Source organism: Ptychodera flava, unplaced genomic scaffold, assembly GCF_041260155.1.
Source record: "Ptychodera flava strain L36383 unplaced genomic scaffold, AS_Pfla_20210202 Scaffold_34__1_contigs__length_2629520_pilon, whole genome shotgun sequence".
NCBI lineage: Eukaryota > Metazoa > Hemichordata > Enteropneusta > Ptychoderidae > Ptychodera > Ptychodera flava.
Window position 1 is genome coordinate 888,597 of NW_027248356.1, and position 15,897 is coordinate 904,493.

A 15,897-nucleotide genomic window follows, 5' to 3' on the forward strand; every position below is an offset into this window, starting at 1 on the left:
AGTGTATGTGTTCAGAAGCAGAGCTCTTGGTGACTGTGTTATTGCCACAACGTTTGTAGCTTAGGTGAATGCGTTCAGTGAAGAACAAGTCTTGTTGACCATTGTACACTGCCACGACATGTGTAGCTGAAGTCTTCAATGAATTGCAATTGTTGTTGAGTAATGTACAATCCCACGACATATGTAGCTGTAGTGTATGTGTTCAGAAGCAGAGCTCTTGGTGACTGTGGTATTGCCACGACGTTGTAGCTTAGTTGAATGTGTTCAGTGAAGTACAGGTCTTGTTGACCATTTTACACTGCCACGACATGTGTAACTGAAGTATTATATGAAGTGCAACTGTTGTTGAGTTATGTACAATCCCACAACATATGTAGCTGTAGTGTATGTGTTCAGTGAAGCAGAGCTCTTGTTAACTTGTGCAATTGCCACTACGTGTGTAGCTGAAGTGTATGTGTTCAGTGGATTCCTTGTTGACAAGTGTACATTGCCACGACTTCTGTTGCTAGAAATGTTCTATGAAGTACAGTCCTTTTTGACTTTTTCAATAAAGTTTACTATTTGAAAGAAAAATCAGATTAAGCGTGTTAAATTTTCCACATTAGAACTGGAAAATATGAATTAGAATCTGTTTATACATATTTCACTCTTATATTACTCTGTGAAAACTGTGCAAATGCTGCACTTAAACCACTGAACTGTTGCTGTACAAAAATAATAAAGCAACACTGCTGTACATTTGTCTCTGCGTGCATTCGTATTATGTTGTCATTTTTTCCCACGTTGTTGATTGAAGAATGGAAAAAGAAACCCGCTTCACCACATAATGTTTGAAATATGTCTAGCATAAGAAAGAAACCTTATATTTGTCTTTGCGTAGTACTAGTTGTTTTGATGACCTGTACACTATGAATTTCAAAATGTTGGGTAGAACAAAAAGGTGTTCTTCAAAACCTGAAAATTCCAAATATTAAAATGCAAAAGTTACTGGCAATAACAAAGTATGGAGTTGTCACTCAGGAAACAAATGCTAAACATCGTGGTAAAAGTTGAAACTACTGTCTCTTTTATAAGATTACAAGTTTTGCAGTAAGAAGAGTGGGTATAGCTGAACAAATCATAACAGCCTTGAGTACGAATCCTCCTTTTTAAGTGTCAAATAATACTAGTCCTGAGCACTGTTTCTGTTGAGTGAAATGCTCCCTTAGCTGTAACTTTAAAGGCTAGTTATACCAGGGTACTTGTCAAAAGTTAGGCGTATGCTATGCAGTTATATTTAATAGTTACAAACCTGTAATCGTTATCAATGCTGTACTGTACATATCGCTATAGAGAACGGCACGAAACCTGCTTCAGCATACCAGTTTTTCAAACGAATTAGATATCCATTCTCATTAGAAGTTCAAAAGTAAAATGCTCTTAGACTTGAGAAAAGTGTGCCGTTGAGACTTTCGATAAATTTGCTTTACGCTTGAATTTAGCATGGAGCTTTGGTAGCTCTATGAATTTAACAAGCGATGCTCGGACAGTGCAGCGCACAGCGCATCGATGACACTTGGGTCAGGGGTCATCACCAAAAACGTCAGTGCGTATTCACGGCCAGCTTGAATCATGCCACGGATTGCGGAAAGCACGGAGCATATATCCAAATGTTCATGTCTAATACGTAAAGAGAACCCTAAAATATAAAACACATAATGATTTGATATGGAGAAACATCATTTTGTTTCAAGTTAAATGCTCAAATATCGCGACAAGACTTGCACATTTAGACAATATGAATGCGCAAGTACGTCGACTGTACTCAGCGGACGAGCGAGCACCTTCTCTGATTATCTGTTTACGATATCACGTCACAATACACTGAAAATTCTTGCGAATTCATATTTAAGGAAGCCAATTCACACAAGTTCCTAACGCCAGTAAAGATATTTTCTTGTTGGCAGCTATACACCACCAACATAATCATTTTCGCCTTTCAGGAGTGCCCTACTTACTCTACGTTGAAAAAAAGTCTTATGCTTTTGACCATGCCGTTCCTAACTTTCCAAATTCCAGTCGACTTTCCTACTCTGATCATAATCTTTCTTTCCATTTAATAGCTTTACTTGCGCTTAGAACCTGCGTTAGGGGTGCATGGTTTCTCCCCAATATTGGTGGAGCTGCCTAAGTCAAAAACGAAAGTTTGCCGTTTTTGCTTAGTTTCACCGTCACTACGATCCTTCAGTGTTGATGACGACACTCACAGGCGTGCTGTTTACTGGGTATTTGTTAACTCTGCATGGCAGGGCTGTGTGTTACCGGCGTTATACGGCCTCCCACCACATCGTATAACGCCGGTAACACACAGCCCTGCCATGCAGAGCTAGGTATTTGTATAAGTGTAGTTTATGCTATGTTCTGACGTTCTACGGAAGAGAACGTCGGAACGTAGCATAAACTACACTTATACAAACTACCAAGTAAGCAGCACGCCTGTGACGACGTTGTACCGCACAGTGCACGGAGTAATCTGTAGGTACCCCGGGGGGGTAACTCCCATAGATGGCTATACGGGGAGGGTCCGCGCAAAAGGGGTCGTATTTTTGCACTGTTTGGTATCAGAAAGGGTATATTTTTCACGAGGTGCTGGTATGAGAAAGGGTCGGGTTTTAAACACAAACTGACATTTGTTAAAAAATCATGCTGTCAACACTGGAAACCCATGTGTATCTACATCCCAGATCTACCATCAATATTTCCGATCTGTCGGTTTGACTGTTGGTACCCCTGGTACGCAAGGCGAGTGAGTCGTATCTGTATACGTATGGTATTGTATGGTATCAGATAGCTGTGGAAACGCAGCTATCTGTTGGCCGGGTAGCGTGAGTTGCTATGCGGGACAAAGGTCAACCCCGCCACTCACATAGCAACTCATGCTACCCCGCCAAGAGATAGCTGCGTTTCCACAACTAGGTATCAGAAAGGGTAGGTTTTTTTGCTCAAAACTGGTATCACAACAGTTTGGGTTTCCATGTTCGTGCGGAGCCCCCCCCCCCGTACTATTAGCCATGGAGTTACCCCCCGGGGTAGGTACATTGTGCGAAGTTGTCCAACCCAAAACTTAGTAACATCTTAGTCAAATAGTCATGGTAAACATATGGGTACTTTTGGTTTGTGAGCTATTTTGTTACAATTTTATTCATTACTGTATGTGGTACAAATACGATCTCGTGGCGCATAAGGGATGCACAGAGATAAAGCATTACGTCTCAAGTTGAATGCAGGACAGCGCGTGGACAGACAAAGTGATGACGTCATAGTGCAATTTTCGATTCGCAAGTTTGGCTAATTTTTGCCTAAATCTTCTCGGCAAACGCTACTTTTTTCTCGCATTTGCGATTTTGCGAGCAGGCAGCGGAAACACTGCCTGCGTCATTGCGAACAAAGGAAGGGCACAACGCACCTTATTTTCAAGCAGGCGATTTATGTTTGTTTTTCAGATTTCGTCCATTGAAAATCCTACCCGCACGCGAACGGCAAACAAAGAATTTATTTTATGGCACCTAATGTAGAGTGTTTGGATAACATACACAAGACAGTTCTAAATTACTCATGGAGTTGATCGTTGAGACTGAATAGTGACAGTAGTGGTACTTGAAGCAAACGTTTCTAGCATTTTTGTTTCTGAACGTTGGTCTCACTCAAGTCCACATGCTTAAATATTCAAACCTTGGAATCGAGGAAGTGCATGTTTACTGAGTGTTCCCACTGTAATAAGCTGCGCAAACAAACATTCTGAACAGCTACACTAACAACTGATATGGTCGCACCTATTTAGACCTAGAACAATGGCAAGAGCGTCCAGCTCTGATTAACCATTTTACCTGCAGGCTGTGAGTGACGATTTTGCAGTTCGCCGGCATTGAGTCGATAGCCTGTGATTTCAGCAACAGTGACGCAATACATTTTTCTACAATTATTTTACTTCTCACTTTCCGATTTCAAAATGTTTATGACAAACAGCCTATAATGTTTATCCAATGAAATACCCTTACTTCATAATATTGACATTTTAGTTTCAATATTAGGGACTTAACGTCTATCTCAACGTCACCACGAACTTCATTACACAAGGTGTTGTTTTAATCGATGTGTATCAGCAATTTTGATGTGGTCTTGTTTACATTTTTAATCAGCTACATGCTCTCAGTTACACAACACACCAGGGCCACTCCATGCATGTCAGATAGAGAAACATAAAAAAATCACCACACCTTGCAATGTCATGTATCTTTCTTTTTTATTCGTGATGAACAAGTGAGCGTGCATTCAGACACCTACATACAAAATTACCCGAATAGCTTCATGTATGATCCTTGACACTCACATAACAGCTGTGCGTAGACCCCAGTAATTGTGCCCTGGCAGGACCTTGTCCCGCTCTTATGACCTTTGGTCATGCTTGCTATACAAAAAATTTCAAATCAACTAGACCCCTAGGTCTTCTGGAGAAGCCATTTTTAGGTTTTTGGAAAATCCAATATGGCCGCCAGGTCACGTGACCAATCAAAATTTAAAGGGTCAGGTGCACGAGTACTAATTGACACCTATTAGCCCTGCAAGTTTGAGAAGTTTTCGTTCAGCCGTTTAAGAGATCTAGGTCGACAAAGAATCGGCAGAAGAAGAAGAAGAAAAAGAGGAAGAAGAGGAAGAAGAGGAAGTAGTAGAACTTGAGCAATAACAATAGGGTCCCAGCCGGTCGGCTTGGGCCCCTAATAAAGTCTGAAACTTTAGGTACTGGAGGTCAACTTTAGCAACATGTATAGCAGAAACAGCTAGTCCCTCTTAGTTTTAGCAGGTCTGTTAATTTGTAACAGTTCATAAACAATGGCAGGAAATGACTCAAGGTCAGTGGAGTAGCCTGTTTCAGCCACTGGCATGCCATCACTCCTGCACATTTACAGGATTTCCCTTTTTCTTACCTCATTTGCACATTTTTGACACTGACGTGTTCATTTAAACAACGTCACATCTAAACCCCTGCATCTACCTGTACACCAAATACTGAGATGGTAGCTTTGGCGGTATGGGAGCTTGTGCGTGTGACGGACATACATCCACACATACATACATACATACATACATACATACAGACACCACCGACTCACCATATAAGCTCTTTTTGGTATTTATATACATACCAAATATGAGCTAAAAATGAAATAGAATGCATTATGAGAGAAACAGATCATAAAAGCAGAAAAAGACAGCTTGAACCACAAAAAGAAAAAAAGAACGCCACAAACAACATATAGCCCGTACATTGAAACGACAAAAATCAAGCACGCCCTTACAGAAAACTGGAGTGAACTTGAAAAAGACGGAACATAAAAAAACTGTTCCAAAATCAACCAACGATCGCTTATAGAAGGAACAGAAATATAGGCGATACACTTATAAGCGCCAGACTTCACAAAAGCGACAACAGCTCGAACTTACGTTCACACGAACCTTCACAAACACAACAACACCAAACAGTAGACATTCTAGCTTGCCTACTTGAACAACAAACGTAATGTGGAACAACATACTACCAAATAAAAACAATCAACCAATCAACACGTCTCACCAGTCAAGAATAAATTTTAAGCGACAGATGAAGAAAACTCTGTTTTTGAAATGCAGCGCCAAAGGATCACAGTGTCTCACTAGCCTCTCCGCTTCAAGTTTGGAGTAACATCAATACACGTAGATTACGGGTACGTCTCGCTATGGCTAAGCAACACTTTACATGAAACAGCCAAAAATGATATCCACTTATATTATTCACAATTTCATACACAAAAAGCAAACAATCCAAATATGAACGATGTGTGGAGTTGCTTTCCCTTCACTACCCAACCTCTAAAATTGTGAAAATCCACATGAGCAACACATTCTTTGGACGAAGAATATGACAGTGATTATTTTTAATACATGTATAAATATGCATATTATGGGACTTATGGTCACTTGGCTATAATCTAGATATGATACGTGGATTCCTTAACCACTAAAACATGGTGGTAGACACATACATCACTAGTCTAGGTTTAATATTTAAGTAGTTATGGCCATTTCAAGTATATGGCGGCCATTTTTTACGCCATCTTGAAAATGACTCGTTTCTGGTGGTCAGATTTTGGTAGACTTTTAGTATGTTATTAAGCACATTTGACTCCATGAAAAACCGTTGAGAAACCTTTTGTAGCAATTTTTTAGGGTAAGTGTTACTGTGTGTTGGTACAACCAACTCTCTCCCATGTTCCAATAGAAAAGTCCCTATATTTGCGTATTGAGCATGCTCTGAAAACTCTCTTGGCATCCATTATGATTTTACATGTGCTTGGTCTGTGAGTACTGTACGTATAGCTGGAAGCTAACAAATGGTAGCAGAGCATTGCAATGGCTTAAAGCAGCAGTTATAAGAACCCTCCGGTGTTTGGACTAACAACGGTGTATGAAACATGAAAGAATGAACTCCAAGTATGGCAACTGATGACCGATCTGCATAAAGAAAACAGGCATTGGCAGTAACCTTGTCATTGAGTGGACAAGCAAAAGCCAAGGCGCTTGAAATCAAGGCAAGTGAACTTAACTCTGAGGATGGTATGACAAAGCTACTGGCAGCTTTTGATAGTTTGTTTCTGAAAGAGACTGTAGACTTAGCCTATGAAGCCTACTCAAACTTCGATTAGTTCCATCGCCCACAAACATGCCAATGACAGAATTCATTGTTGATTATGAAAGACGATACAATCGATGTGAGATGCTTCTTTGATGCAAAGAGATAGGCAACTAGTGCTAACTGCAGTGTCAGATTTGAAATATGAAACAATAAAGTCGGCACTGAAGCGGATTTTCTCTGGTACTGGTCATATGAAAACAGATGGGAGTGAGTCAGATTTGGGCGGAAAACTGATGGCATCAGTATGAAGCAAAAATCAGCATTTGTTACTTAAAAAGTCAATGCACCAAATGGAGAAAAGACAAAGTTTCCAAAGTTCCAGAAGGGAACGAATCCATTGGATAGAAATGGTAGGAGATCAAGATGCAGAGTTTGTCAATCTGTGTATCACTGGGCTAAGGACTGCCCACATAAAGATCATAACAGTGCTTGGGCTGTTGAGGAAGACACGGAGGTAGATGAACATGTAATATAACATTACTTACCAGAGAGCAGAAAACCGATAACAAAGTTTTGATGGCAGAGGCATATGGGTGTGCAGTAATAGACACTGCATGTACTGGGACAGTTTGCAGACAGGAATGGCTTAATAACTATTTGAGTGAGATGAACAGTGAACCAAATACTTAAATGCTAACGAAAACCAGTAAGAAGACGTTTAAATTCGGATATGGTTCGAGTATAAAGTCCATGGGCAATGCGATCATCCCTGCTAAGATAGGTGATACTGTATGTAATATTGATACTGAGGTGGTGGATGTAGACATACCACTGTTACTCAGTAAAACATCACTGAAGAGAGCCAAAACTAAACTGGACATTTCTAACGACAGAGCAGAGATGTTTTAAAAGCCTGTCAAACTAGAATTCACTTTGAGCGGACACTACTGTGTTAACATCAAAGGATCAGAACTTTGTAAAGAGCAAGCTGAAATACTGATGAATCACGAAGATGACACAGATGAATCAGAGATATTAGTAGTCAATGAAAAATCCAGCGAAGCTGATCAGAAGAAAATACTGACGAAACTTCATCGCCAGTTTTGGTCATGCGTCAGCAGAAAAACTTTATAAATTCCTTGAAAGTGCCAGTACAAGGAATCAGAACATCTTCAACAATCTCACAAACATTTTTGACAAATGTGAAGTGTGCTTCAAGTATTGAAAACAGCCACCAAGGCCAGCTGTAGGTTTTCCATTAGCCAGTGATTTTAATCAGACAGTAGCAGTTGACCTGCATGAGTTGGGAAACAACTTATGGTATTTACACATCATTGATCTTTTCAGCAAATTTAGTGCAGGTGCAATTATCACCAGTAAAAGTCCATCTGTATTTGTACAGAAATTCATCCAACATTGGATCAGTGTCCATGGGGCACGTCGGAGATTGTTCAGCGACAACGAAGGTGAATTTCATAACAGTGAAATTCGTGATATGTTTGAGAACTTTAATATTGAGTTCAAGACCACAGCAACTTACAGTCCTTGGAGCAATGGCGTTTTGGAACGTCATAACCAGACACTGACCAAGATTGTAAGGGAAGTGAAGGAAGACAAAGGATTTGATTGGAAGACAACCTTAAATTAGGCATTATCTGCAAAAACAGCCTGTGTAACATCCACGGATATAGTTCCTACCAGTTGGTTTTTGGAAGAAATCCCAATTTGCCCTCTGTACTGGTTGATAAACCCCCTGCACTAGATGGAACCACTACAAGTAACATAGTCGGAAAAAATCATAGCATCTTTATATGCCACACGGCAAGCATACACACAAGCAGAATGCTCAGAGAGAATAAGAAGAGCCTTAAGAGAACAGATTCAACCAACCACTGAATCTTGCAGAACGGGTGACAAGGTGTACTACAAGCGACCAGGAGTACCAGAATGGAAAGGCCAGCCACAGTTATAGGCCAAGACGGTCCTGTTATATTCGTGAGACACTCAGGTATGGTGGTACGTGAGCATGAGTGCAGATTGAAAAAGGCAATCTGTGAGACAAAACCAGTAACTGGTCACAATTCAACAGACCAGATGGTTGAAAAAGGCAAGTTCCCCCTACCAAACAGTGATTACATGAAAGTGACAGCCTACACTGACTCAGATACATATGAAATGGTAGAACAGATGGATACCAAGACAATGAAAATGAATGAAACATGCATAAAAGTGAAACCTGGAGAAATTATAACATACATGTATCAACAAACTGGCCAACAGCTAACTGCCAAGGTACTCATTTGGGCAGGTAAAGCCAGCGGTAAACTCGGGAATTGGTTTAACTTGGAATATACAGAGCCAAGTCAACTGAAAGGAATCCAACAGTCTGTTGACTTGGGTCAAGTGGCAGATTTAAATATAGAAACTGTGGATCCAACTGGCAACGCCTTAGATTCTGACAGTGTTTTGGTGATGGAGAATATATCTTTTGGTGAGGCTAAAGCAAAGAACTACACAGTTGGAAGTCAAATGAAGTTTACGAAGAAATACCTGATGATGGACAGAAATGTATAACCACCAAATGGGTCTGTACACTTAGAGACTCAGATGGAGAAGTAAATACTAAAGCCCGACTAGTTGCCCGTGAATTTGAGGAAGTAGGTAATGAAGAAATTCCTACAGATTCTCCTACCTGTGGAAAGGAATCTTTGCGGCTGATTTTTTCTCTTTTTGCACAGAATAATTGGCAGAGTCATTCCATGGATATCAAGACTGCCTTTCTACAGGGACAACAAGTTGAGAGAAATATATACATTCGTCCGCCCAGGGAAGCCAACTGTACAGGGAAGATTTGGCACCTAAAAAAATGTGTCTATGGGTTAGGAGATGCATCACTCCATTGGTACAACAATGTGAAATCTGTTATGCTTGATCTGGGTGCTAACATTTCGAAAGTTGACCCTGCAGTGTTCTTCTGGATGAACAAACAAGGGAAATGGATGGGTATATTGGTAGGCCACGTCGACGACTTCATTTGGGGTGGAACAGATCAATTTGAAATAACAGTAATTGACTCTGCGTGTTCAAAGTTTTCCTTCGGGAAAGAGGACAGTTGCGCATTCTAGTATATAGGCATTGGTCTTTTGAGTGATGGAGAGGATATATACGTTCATCAAAACGAATATGTGAACAACCTTACTACAATCCCAATAAGTAGCATGAGAAGTAAACAGAAGAATGCCCCACTGACTGAAAGCAAAAAAGATGTGCTGCGCTCTCGAGTTGGACAAATTTTATGGGTAGCTCACCAGAGCCGACCAGATTTGCTGTTTGATGTGTGCAGTTTATCAGGAAAGATCAAGAATGCAACAGTGGGTGACATTCTTGATGCTAACAAAGTAATCAGAAAAGCCAAGTCTGATTCTGTTCTACTGAAATTTCAACATATGGGGACAGAATTGTCACTTCTTTTATTCAGTGATGCATCACTGGGAAATCTACCATGTGGAAGAAGTCAGGGTGGGTATATGATTCTCCTTATTGCTAAGACAGGAAAGTTTTCTCCAATATGCTGGAATTCAAAAAAGATACGATGTGTGGTCCCTAGCTGGAGAAGCCTTGGCCATGGCTGATGCGGTAGACGCAGAAATATTCATTCCAACGCTGTATGCAGAGCTTACTACTGGTAATCCTGATCCGGGTATTCTACCATTAACGTGTGTCACTGATTGCAAATCATTGTATGAGGCTGTTAAGTCAACCAAGCAAGTCAGGGAAAAACGACTACGTATTGAAATCAGCGGATTGAAAGAACTTCTTGCAAACAACCAGATCAAAGAAATCCGTTGGACTGAAAATTGGAAACAGCTGGCTGATTGTTTGACCAAGAAAGGAGCTTCTGCTATGTTTTAATGAACACACTGGAAGAAGGAAACCTTGACGTGTAAAAAACACAACTTCTGAATGCCAGACTGAAGGACACCTTTGTATATATGTTCCTGTTGACTTTTGGATTATTACAGTTTATGCACTTTTGACTTTTGGATTAGAAAACACTTTTGACTTGTGGATTAGAAAACAATAGAGGGGAGTTTGTTACTGTCACTGCATAAAAACCCTATAATACTTACTGTATTAACATGAATTATTGCCTGTATTTTAGCTGAAGAGTGCATATACAGATGAATACAGTCAAGAATCCATTTTTGTATTCAGCAAGCGTGTATTCATGTGGATTCATGTGAATTCACGTGTATTATACTATAATACAGGCAACTCATAAGTGTGAATTTATCTGAATTATTGGGTTTTCATGCAGTGTGTGTGTTTGGTACAACCAACTCTCCCCCATGTTCAAATAGAACAGTCCCTATATTTGCATATTGAGCATTGCTCGGAAAACTCTCTTGGCGGGCATTATGATTTACATGTGTTGATCTGAGAGTACTGTACGTATAGCTGGAAGCTAACAGTTAGGTCATTTTTCATAAATGCAGCCGACTATAGCATCAATAACTTGCAATGTAGTAAAGTAACATCCCCGGAAGATTTATTTTCTGACATTTTTAGGCTGCATAAGCTTGGTCGCTTTTAAACAACAACTCGTTGTGAGAGATATCCTTGTTTTCGTAAAAATTGTCTTCCTGCAGTGACTGTCACTCTCATTGTATTTTTAGCTCAGGGTGATTTTTCAAAAAGGAATGTGTACCGCCGGTAAATTGCAGTTTGTAAGCTATGTTCAAAAAGGATCACAGTCCTCACTTATATCGTTTATGCGGCTTATGCTGGCATAAACATGCTTACCTAATTTGAATAGAAAAGGCTAATAAAGTAAAAGAGAGTTCTGTAAAAAGCATGCAAATCACTACATGAGGAATAATTTCGACACCTTGAATCCGTCATATATGTCAATGTTTCAACAAATTTTACAATCTTTTGATGCATTATTTAGACAAAACATGATCTAATATTTGCCACGGGCATTTGGCGAGAGATAAGCAGCATGGACCACGTGATCCACTGCCGTCCGCAGATAAGATTCAAATTATGGTGAAGTCACCCTGGTTTAATAACCAGTTAGTAAATACTGCAGTCATGAGCGTTCGTCTTACACTTTACACCATTTGGTGCAGCAAACACTGAGGCTGAATCATCACAAATTCAAGTAAATCAAAGTCCGAATCTAAAACCTTTATCTACGACTGAAAGTGAACATCATTGCATTCGAGACCCGCAGCCACCTCATTATCATTGGCATAAAAAATCGGCGTCATCAAGGGACTTTCAATGTTGTATTTTTACATTTTTTTTTATTCGGATGTAGCTTTACCCACACCTGGGTTATGTAAGATTTGAATTCGTTCTCCACTGCTTGATGTAAATGTTCTGCTAGGAGTGTTTGACGACTGTGAGACAATCACAATTATCGCCTGTGTTGTATGCTGAATTAGCAACGTCAAGAATGGTAAAAATTTTCATTACGATTTTCTTCTGACGGATGTGTTTGTCTGATTCATAACGTTTGATAATGCGATTGTGACTGGCGAGGCTACATCAGGATGCAATTCGCTCGAGTCGAATACACAGACAATGTCTCTGTTTTTCTTGTGAGGTGGGATGGGGTAAGGTATACAGCTGCCACTGTGTCATAAGTACAGACCGAAAGAAAGTAGGAGTTGAACTTGTAAAATATGAATTTCAGCAGCAGTCAATACTACAAGCTACAGAAGTCAAGTGAAGTCTGTACGCTACGGTCATTCCACTCATTTTTTTGGAGTGGCCGTGCTTACGTCGTTCGACCATTTTCAGCTTCTGTGCCAGATGTTGGTACAACCACAGAGTAACATAAACAGAGTCGCAACGGGTATTGTTTAAGGCGTGAAACAGTTACGTAACCCATCCATGTTCGCCTCGGCTCAGGTTGCTCTCGCCTCTCTTCTCCGAAGAGTGCCGACCATGCATCCTTCGGTAATTTTCGGATTTTCGCCAATTGTTAGGCGAAAGTATGTTCGGCAAAGTTTGTGTTGTTGTTGTTGACGTGTTGCCGAGCGGAATTGACGTGCTGGCGAAAACGGGAATGTTTTTAGCTTCAGGAAATTGAGTTTTACCATTTTAAAATTCCTCTCATATTTTTATGAATATATAATGAGTGTGTTTGAACCAAATTTGAAAGTTTTTTATCGATACTGTCTGGTTTTACTCAATGGTTTACAGTCAGTCATACCGTCTTTTACACGTGCGTCAAGGAAGGACATGTTTATGAAACTGCTGGCGTTTTATGTTTTGATTGGCGTGAAGCAGTGTTTCTGGCCTGAGAGCTCACAAAGTAATTATGGTTGCTACGCGACTGGCAGTACGATGCCATGTCGTCATATTTTTTGCATAATCTCCACTACGGCCCAAAAGTATGCCTCAGTGTACGGTATTCGGTGAAGCATAATTTCTATCGAACAGCGCTCTGAGCCGGTCGCTATTGACGATGGCGAACATTGTATCAATTTATTTTCAATAGATTATCGATCGAAAATCTGTTTTCGCGCTGCTTGTGCCGGGCGCTCGTGTGTTGAGGTCACGTCATAAACATTTCCACAATAACCCAATATTGACTTATACACTTTAACATCAAGGTATCCGTTGGTTTCCTGTACTGAAATTAAATCGACGACAATTTTTTCAGTTTTGGTGATACTTCTACGTACGTTTCAGCACATTTTGGCGCACCTCAGCGTAGTTTGGAGCCATTGTGAACGGGGGACTACACGCGATTGAGCGAGACAACAATGTATCAATTTCGGACAAAAGGATATCGATCGATAACGTTCACTGCACGATTACAATGGAGACTCTAACCCCGTTCGCCTCTGTTCTGTGTTATTTTTGCAGTTTACTTGAATTTTTATAGTATATATTCGCCAAAATTTGGTATAAATAACAACAACCTGACTGGTATTTGGTCTGTACAATTTAAGAGACACTAACCGATTAAAATGGGTCAATATTAGACCCTGATTCTGCATATGCAAACGCCGTAAGATCGCCATTTATTGAGGGCAAGAGCAAGAATTCAGCGATCGGAAAAATAAAATGCAACTAAAACAAGTTTCGTCGAGAAATTCAAAAAACTAAAACAACAGCAATTTTGTATATATATCAAGGAAACACCGTGCCACTTTTCACTATAATTGGTTCAGAATTAGAATTTGAACGAGCGATAGTTGTACGGTCTGTTCAGTACATTAAACGCCATTGTTTTCTATGGGAAATCGAGCAGGTTAGACACATCGTAAAATGAAAAATACATATGAAAAAATCTGTTGGTTTAACTTTTTCATTTCGCTGTTATTTTTTATAATATTTGGTTTGACACATATGATGAAGGGTAACTAAATTCTATGGTTTTATTTTTTTTAGTTTCCCACTTATTTTTATGAAATGACGAGTTGAAGATCGTTTTGCTGTTGACTGTGTTTTTACTTGATTTTGCATATGTCTCTTATCGCTTACGTATTTTTGGAATTCCCTTGTGAAATTCTTCCCAAAATATTATAATTGTAAGGGCAGCATATACGGGAAATAGGACCTGTTGCTCTTTCATTAATATTTAGATGTGCAGCAAGGAAATACGGCGAAATTTTCAACATGACGCGGGAGGTGAAATTGACTCTCTGAACGCGCACTCCACCGTATGTGTGGCGAAAATTCGGGACGCTATTACCGTACAAAATGGGGCGCCTTTGGGCCGTAGTGCTCGTGCAATTATCAACCACAAATAAGCCTCCACAAAGTTTATCACCTTTGAAGCTCATTTTAATATGAAAGCCAATAGTCTATCGAGACGATCATGGAACAAAATGCATTATTGCGTTCCCAGTCTGTCTATACTATTTGTCTGTGGTACAACGAACTGTCTTTTAGTTCTATTGTACTGATGTCGAATCGCGATTGCCAAGAGGCGTCAGAATTCGAGAATACCATGGAATCAAAGTCCCTCGTGGAGGGACTGTGACGAAAATAATATTCAATCAAACTTCACAGGAGAAATTGTCGCCGTTTTTACATACTGCCTTGCATGCAAATGCTGTTGGAGTCGTTTGATTTTGGTATTATCGATGTGTACGTGATTCACACCTTCCGACCGGCTTAGCATATTAACTGAACCCGAAATTTCGGGGTTGTATACATGGCTAGTTAACATCGGCGAAGTTGTAATGCGACAATAACTTTAAAATCAAAAAAAAATAATATTACATTCAGATATTATTTACAAGAAACACGATTGGAACTAATTTGGGATAATTGGATTTTCATATTTGACAATTTCTCAAAAGTGTTAGGTGCCATACAGCTGAATGTTGCAATGTCGCTAATTACTCATAAAAACAAGCGTGTAATGTAAAAAGAAAAGCAGGTGAGATTACATTTGTAGATTAAATCGACATTACTTCACCATACAATTATCCAAAATTAGTTCCAATCGTGTTAGGACTGTCTCAGTTTATTTACAAGAAATCAACATTTACAAATAGTTAGTTTCTACGCACCCTTTAATGGATTTCAGGTTTTTTATTTGTCGGATGAGCAGCAATGTGATGGTCATTCACCATACACTTTAACCTGAGAAGTTCACCAGGCATAGAATTGTACTTCATCAGGTCAAGTTAAAATGATGGTGAATGATTCCATCACCACCTTCTCATGAAAATCGAAGACCTATCTTGGTTCTCATAATTTGATTTAGAGCATGGCATTCAAGGATATGAAGCCAGGGAAGTATTTGTTCCCCTGAGAATACTATTCTGCAGTTTTTTAGCAGGCCAGCAAAGTTGATACCTGTAAGAGAAGTAGAAATAACAACATGTTTAGGAATATTAAACAATGTCAAAGTTGCTACAGCAAATTGAGAGCATTGCATGAAATCTACTCTGTTTATCAAACAATAACTAGTTCAAAATAAAAGGGTTGGAGGTGCTTATTGATGAACTCCAAAACTTCAAAATCTTTTTTTTCAAAACCTCAATAATAAAAGAAACAACAAGCAATACAAAAAGTCTTCTTATTGATGCAAAAATTAAAAAGGAGTGGTGAAGTGAATAAAAAAAAGACAGCCACATGTGACATGGCTGTGAAAAAACAAACTTGAATGTTCGTAACCTGAGCATGTATATCATTCAACATGGCTCAACACCAGTCTGTTGGAAAATGCTGTTAAACAAAAGAAAATAGAAAAAAAATATTAATCAATTGTGTAC

At 39.5% G+C, this 15,897-nt stretch overlaps 1 long non-coding RNA gene across 1 annotated transcript in view; it reads left to right on the top strand.

Annotated features, from left to right (window-relative positions):
- LOC139127632 (uncharacterized) overlaps positions 1–15,897 on the top strand; it is a 237,155-nt gene that overhangs the window by 86,237 nt on the left and 135,021 nt on the right. The gene's annotated exons all lie outside the window — the stretch shown is intronic.